At 39.7% G+C, this 6,773-nt stretch overlaps 1 pseudogene; it reads left to right on the top strand.

The window, feature by feature from the left end:
• Window positions 1–789: 789 nt before the first annotated feature.
• Window positions 790–1,445, top strand: LOC147444923 (hydroxyacylglutathione hydrolase 2, mitochondrial pseudogene; annotated as a pseudogene).
• The last annotated feature ends 5,328 nt before the right edge of the window (window positions 1,446–6,773 follow it).

Raw genomic sequence — 6,773 nt, 5'->3', positions numbered from 1 at the left:
TTTTTGGAACTAGTTTGGAGTTGCTGATATGAGGAATTGTGGTCTGCAAGGTTGTCCTTTTCCTAGTCCATATCAACAAACAGGTAGGTGCTTATGCACCTACGCAATACATACATGATTTTGGTTTTTTAAACTACAAGCACTAGTATAATTTTTAAAGCACTACCTGTTTAATAAAGTTAAATTGTAAAATACGCAGATTATTTTGTTTTTTAAACTACAAGCAGTAATATGATTTTTAAACTCTACTTGTTTAATAGAGTTAAAGCACCTATTTTGTTTGGAAAATTCATAAAAATAGAGTTAAATTGTAAAACATGCCGGTTATTTTGAAAATTTTCCTCTTATAATCTACCATAATGGGAATTTTATATGTTTTTGAAATTGATGTTTGGTACTACTTGGGTCGAGATGCCAAATGTGGTGTGCTCACACAATCTAAAAAAAAGGGGTGGGTTGGAGCACACAGGCCTGTTGTTGCACGATGCTCAATACTTGGGTGCAGGAGTTGGGGAGGGTGTGAGAGGAAGACTTAACAATGTAGGAACACACACACACACACACACACACACACACACACACACACACACACACACACACACACACACACACACACACACACACACACACACACACACACACAGAGAGAGAGAGAGAGAGAGAGAGAGAGAGAGAGAGAGAGAGAGAGAGAATTGGCAGTTGTTTAATCCCTCGCATTTACGTGCTCTCATTTGCTGCACTCACGGAAGTTTTGGAGGCTCTATGCACTTGCACTAATTTCCAAGCAAGATGATCAATGGGACGTTATTCAAGGGAAATCTTAGATTTTCAACCTCCTTTTTGGGCTTGTAGAAGAAGAGGGCTTCACTGGTACCGTATCTAAAAGACAATTATACATACTTGTTCCATGATACAGACACAGGTGTTACTGGAGTCATTGATCCTTTTGAAGGTTTTAAGCAAAACCTCTTATTCAAGCTTTATAAAAAAAAAAATATTGGACTGGGTTTAATCTTGAATACACATCATCATTGGGATTACACAAGAGAAGATATAACACAAATTTAGGTTGTAGGCCCCTATGTTGATAGAGGTCAAATTCTAGAATTGGATGTGGCTTTGAAGGATGGAGCCACTTGGATGCTTGGGAGTCATAAAAACTTGGTGCTAGATACTTTGAGGCAAACGAAAGGACCCGTGTGCTTCTATTTTTGAAGCTCAAAGGCCATCTTTATAGGAAACACTTGTTGTCATTGTCTTGTGGGAAGCTGTTTGAAGGAACACCACAATAGATGTGGACATCACTTTAAAACATAATGGCATTTTGAGATGATACATTAGTATAATGCGGACATGAGTATACACTCTCCAATGCAGAGTTTTCACTTTCACTCGCTTTCCAATGCAAAGTTTTTACTCACTTTAGAGTTTTAACAGTGAATTAGTAAATTGTTTTACCTTCTCTCATGTGTATAATGTACTTGCTAGTAGTAAGTTATATTAGGATGAGAGAGAGAGAGAGAGAGAGAGAGAGAGAGTATATCTTGCAAGCAAGCCCCCTACATGCTGACCCCCTCTTGTAGCTCATGCCTTATGCTCATTGGCTCCTTCAAGCCTAGCCAATCACAAGTCTGGGTCCATTCAAGCAATAGGGGTAGTCTTTGGACAAGTGTCCTCCTTTCCTCTTTGAGAGAGTGGGCTTGATAAATGCTTAAACAATTAACTTATTTAGTTAAATTCTCATTGGTCCTTTCTAGGGCTCAACCAATAGGTTTTAGGCGCACTATGGGGGCAACTTAGCTAGGGGCTTGACATGTGTCCCTTTTGTCTCTTGAGCAAGGGGTGCCCTTTGGGAGAAAGGGGAGTCATTCAACCTCATCCCCTACTTGTGTGGCTGGCCTCCTCCTTTGTAGGCATGCATGTTGACTTTCAAGGCCCCAAGAAACTTGGCCTCCTACATGCTTAAGCACCTCAAGCACCTTAGTCATCAAACATGGGGTTAGCAATTGCATGACCTCTCTCTCTCTCTCTCATGCCCCTAGCCTCAAGGGCTCACCCCCTCCTTGTAGGGATTGGCTTTGACTTCAAGCACATGCCTACCTTCAATCATGCACCTTAATTGTCAAGCATCTCATGCACTTTTAATTATCAAGCACCTCAAGCATAGGCCTAGATTTAACCTAAGGTCTTAGGACTTTTACACCAACCATTGGAGGTCTTTAATGGCCTAAGGTCTTCCAAGATCCATTATGCAAGCATTGTTCTTCAGTAGACCAACTCCTTGTTAACCCTTGCTGAGATGGAACCATCTCCTTTTGGCCCTATGTTGAGCTTGGCCTAAAAACTCATAGCTATGTTCTAGCTCTTGTTTCCCATTTAGTTTCCCATATTAAATGATCAGTTTAACATGAGAAATCATTTGGGTAAAGCTAAATATTAGATTTGATGAAATTACCTCTCCCTTGAAACCATAGTCATCCACGACTATGGTAAAGAAGATAAAGTCTTGGTCATTAGTCTAGTTTTCATAGCGGGTAGAGGATCCCTTGTTACCCTACGACGTCATTCCAAGATGGATGACTAATCCATTTGGTGCTTGGGAGACATAGCTTTTAGCATAATACTTTTGGTGGCCTGTAGGATTTTTGCCTGTCGTTTGCCTTAATCGAGCCTTGGGAAACTTGAGTAAGACCCAATCATTTTCTTTGAATGTTAAGGCCCTTCTGTGCTTATCAGCAGCAGCCTTTTTCCTTTGTTGGGAGATGGATATAGCGTCCTTAATCTTTTGGAAAGATTCTTGTAGGTCATGGCTATACTCATCAGCATCAAATATCTTCCAATGTACTTTAAGTAGCAAGGGACTTTTAGGTCTTCCCTCTGTGATCTCAGAAGGTGCCTTTCCCGCAGTAGTATAGATAGTATTGTTGTACGCATACTCTATAAGGGGTAAGTACTTCTCCCATTGTGAGTGTTGATCTACTTCTGTAACATAAGTCTTTAGTAGATCGAGAATTGTAATATTGGCTATCTCACTTTGGCCATCCGTTTGTGGGTGATAGACCGAAGAGAAATTTAATCTTGTACCTATATTTTGAAAGAGACCGTTTCCAAAAATTACTGGTCATTAGGATCTCTATTTGACACGATGGATGTTGGTAATCCATGGTGTTTGAAAATCTGAGATATGAAGAGGGTTGCCATTTGGTGTGCCTTAATAGTCTTTTTGATAGGACTAAAGTGTGCTTGCTAGCTAAATGTGTCAACTATTGTCCATATTCCTGTATTCCCATGGATAGACTTGGGTAATCCAAAGATAAAATCCATGGATATACTCTCCCATGGCGAATTCGGGATTGGCAATGATGACTGGAATAATATAGGTTGTTTCCCTCTATCATACTTTGTCTTTTGGCATATCACACATTTTGAAACATACTCTTGTATGTCTACTTTCATGGTAGGCCAATAGAAGTACGTCTCTACTCCTTGAAGAGTAGGTTGAATGCCTCTATGCCCCACATAGGGAGGAGCATGGGATTCATACATGACTTTCTCATGAAGGGAGTGGGTAACACATAGCCTATTGCCATGGAGAAGATAACCATCTTGCAGGGTGAATGGTTCTTCTTTCTTCCCCAATGCAAGGGCAACATTATGTCTTTAAAGTCAGGGTCAATAGCATACTCACCTATCATAGAAGATAGATCATTGTGAGTTGCTATAGACACCGAATTGGCTCTTGGCCGTCGTGAAAGTGCATCGGCCACTTGATTATGCTTACTAGCAACGTGAGCAATATGAAATAAAATTGCGAAAGAAAATTTTCCCACCTCATTTGTTTGTCGCGGAGAGCTTGGTTTGCGTCATGAAGTACTTGAGACTTTGGTGGTCCATTCACAAAATAAATGGAGTCCCCAGTAGATAGTGCTTCCATGTGTCTAGGGCATGAAAAACAACTAATAGCTCTTTTTCATATATGCCAAAGACCTGTTCATCGGTATTGAGCCTTCGGCTCTCATATGCTATGGCATGCCCTTCTTGAAGCAAGAATGCTCCAAGGCAATCACCACAAGCATCACATTGGACCTCAGATGGCTTTGAGAGATCCAGAAGCATAAGCACTGGTTGGGAGGCAAGCTTCTCTTTCAACTTGTCAAAAGAAAATTTCTCTTTAGCAATCCATGAGTACTTAACGTTCTTCTTTGTTAAGTCATGTAATGGTCCTGCTATTTGAGAGAATTTTGCTATGAGGCATCTATAGTATGCACACACACCAATAAATATTTGTAGCTCATGTAGATTCCTTGGATTAAGCCATGCCTTTATTACCTCTAACTTTGATGGATCCATACGGATACCATCTTGAGAGATAATATGACCTAAGTATTGAATCTCTTGAAGAAAAAATTCACTCTTCTTTTGATTGATAAAAAGCTTGTTCTCCCTCAAAGCTTGAAAAATCACCTAGAGATGTTTGCTTGTGCTCCTCCAAGGACTTGGAGTAGATGATGAAATCATCAAAGAACACTCCAGTAAACTTGCGGTAGGGTCTAAAGATTTTCTCCATTAAACGATTGAACATTGCTGGAGCATTTGTCAAACCAAAAGGCATGACAAGATATTCATAAAGACCAAACGTTGTAAGGAACACGGTCTTTACAATATCTTCATTCACTATCCTTATTTGATGATAGCCACTTTTAGAGTCAATCCTACTGAAGTAGGTCAAACCTTGTAGCTTATCAAATAGATCTTCTACCCGCGGTACATGTAATCAGTTTTTGATAGTGATATGGTTTAGCGCTCGATATTCCACACACATGTGGTGTGTACCATCTTTCTTTTGCACTAAAAGGATTGGAGAACAAAAGGGAGAGGAGGTAGGTCTCACCATCCCTTTGTCTACCAATTCTTGTACTTACCTCATGATCTCCTCTTATTGAGCTTGGGAAACTTGATAAGGAGGCTTGTTAGGCAGTAAGCTTCCTGGTAGGAGCTCAATTTAATGGTCATCATCCCCTCATTTTGGAGGTAAGTCCATAGGGATATCATTGATAAAAACATCTTGGAATCCATTTAGAAAATTAGACAAGTCTAACTCTTCTTGATTCCTACCATCTTCATTTGATAGAACATTAAGACCTTTTATAGATTGTTTGACAAAAATCATGTACGCCCCCTCCTTGTAGGGATTGAATTTGACTTCAAGCACATGCCTACCTTCAAGCATGCACCTTAGTTGTCAAGCATCTCATGCACTTTTAATTATCAAGCACCTCAAGCATAGGCCTAGCTTTAACCTAAGGTCTAAGGACTTTTACACCAACCATTGGAGGTCTTTAATGAAGATAACCTAAGGTCTCCCAAGATCCATTATGCAAGCATTGTTCTTTAGTAGACCAACTCCATGTGAGCCCTTGATAAGATGGAACCATCTCCTTTTTTGCCCTATGTTGAGTTGGCTTAAAAACTCATATCTATGTTCTAGCTCTTGTTTCCGTTTATTTTCCCCATATTAAATGATCAATTTAGCATGAGAAAATCATTTGGGTAAAGCTAGATATTAGATTTTATGACACACATAAACCCTAAGCTTGGCTACACGAAGAAAGTAGGATGTAGAAACCAGTGAGGGGCTACCAAGCGATGGCACTCAAATTAAACCCAGAATCGCCAACAAATGAGAGAGGGGCTCCTTACTTACAGATACCAAATTTTGGGGGTGTCGGGCAAGGAGCATCATTGTTAGCTAACCAAATATGTGCGTGGGCAACATTTTATCAATGAGGTATTGCCTCAAAAATATCTTAATTTTTTATCAAAATTATTGAACTCTTTGTTAATTTTCTAGGAGGGTTTTGAATCACTGAGCAAAAAAAATACCGAGCAAAGATAAATCCGAGCAAATTGATAGAAGATCAACAATGGTGAAAGAAAAAAATTATGCCATGCACATTACTTTCACTACCAATAATCTTGACAAAAAATGAGATTTTAAAACCATTATGAAAACTGAATACTCGAGAGACAAGCAATCTCTTCATACTTGAAACATGTATAATTTAATTCCATGTGGCATATCTCCTCTAAAAAATAGCCCACCAAAAATGTGGCACCTTGATATTTCAAAAAAGTTAACACATAACCTCGTAAGCCTACAATATCTCCTAAGAACACAAGAGATCAAGGGCCCATTCTATGAGGCTCACATGAAACAGGTAAGTGTTGAGTTGTTTCTTTGCTTAGTTGTGAGAAAAGATGACTCCTAAAATCCCCTTCACTCAAACAAATTTACAGACAACGACATTCTTTAATGAAATCTTGCAAGTGCAAATTGGGGCTTGTCTTGATGGATACGACCATGAAAGAGGAAAAATCAACCAAGGAAGCATAGAAGGTTGTCAGCTCTGTTTAAAAGTTGCATCACATTGAGAGTGGTCCTTTGGAAGTTACTAATTGCAAAGAAAACTAGATATCTGTGCTTGAGAGATAAATTGATAGAATCATAGTTATAGTGGAAAATCTGAGTAAAACGGACCTCAACATCATGCCGCCTCGCCATTGTTTGGCCAAGAGGCACGCAGTTGAATTATATGCTTGTGCTGACGCTTTCTTTGCCTGATGCGCCATTTTCTTTCCATGTGGCACTGCATGCTACAACAGATCCTTGGTCCGCTTGGCGTTAAAAAAAGAAGAAGAAATGAACCTACCTGCATGACCCTACCCCTCCCTAGTCTTTTACTGCAACCAGTCCGTGCCGGCGCGGACTGTTG

The sequence above is a fragment of the Adiantum capillus-veneris genome, chromosome 13 (assembly GCF_014529385.1).
Source record: "Adiantum capillus-veneris isolate H3 chromosome 13, ASM1452938v2, whole genome shotgun sequence".
Lineage (NCBI taxonomy): Eukaryota > Viridiplantae > Streptophyta > Polypodiopsida > Polypodiales > Pteridaceae > Adiantum > Adiantum capillus-veneris.
Note: the sequence above shows the minus strand (reverse complement) of the source record. Positions and strands in the feature narration are given on the sequence as shown.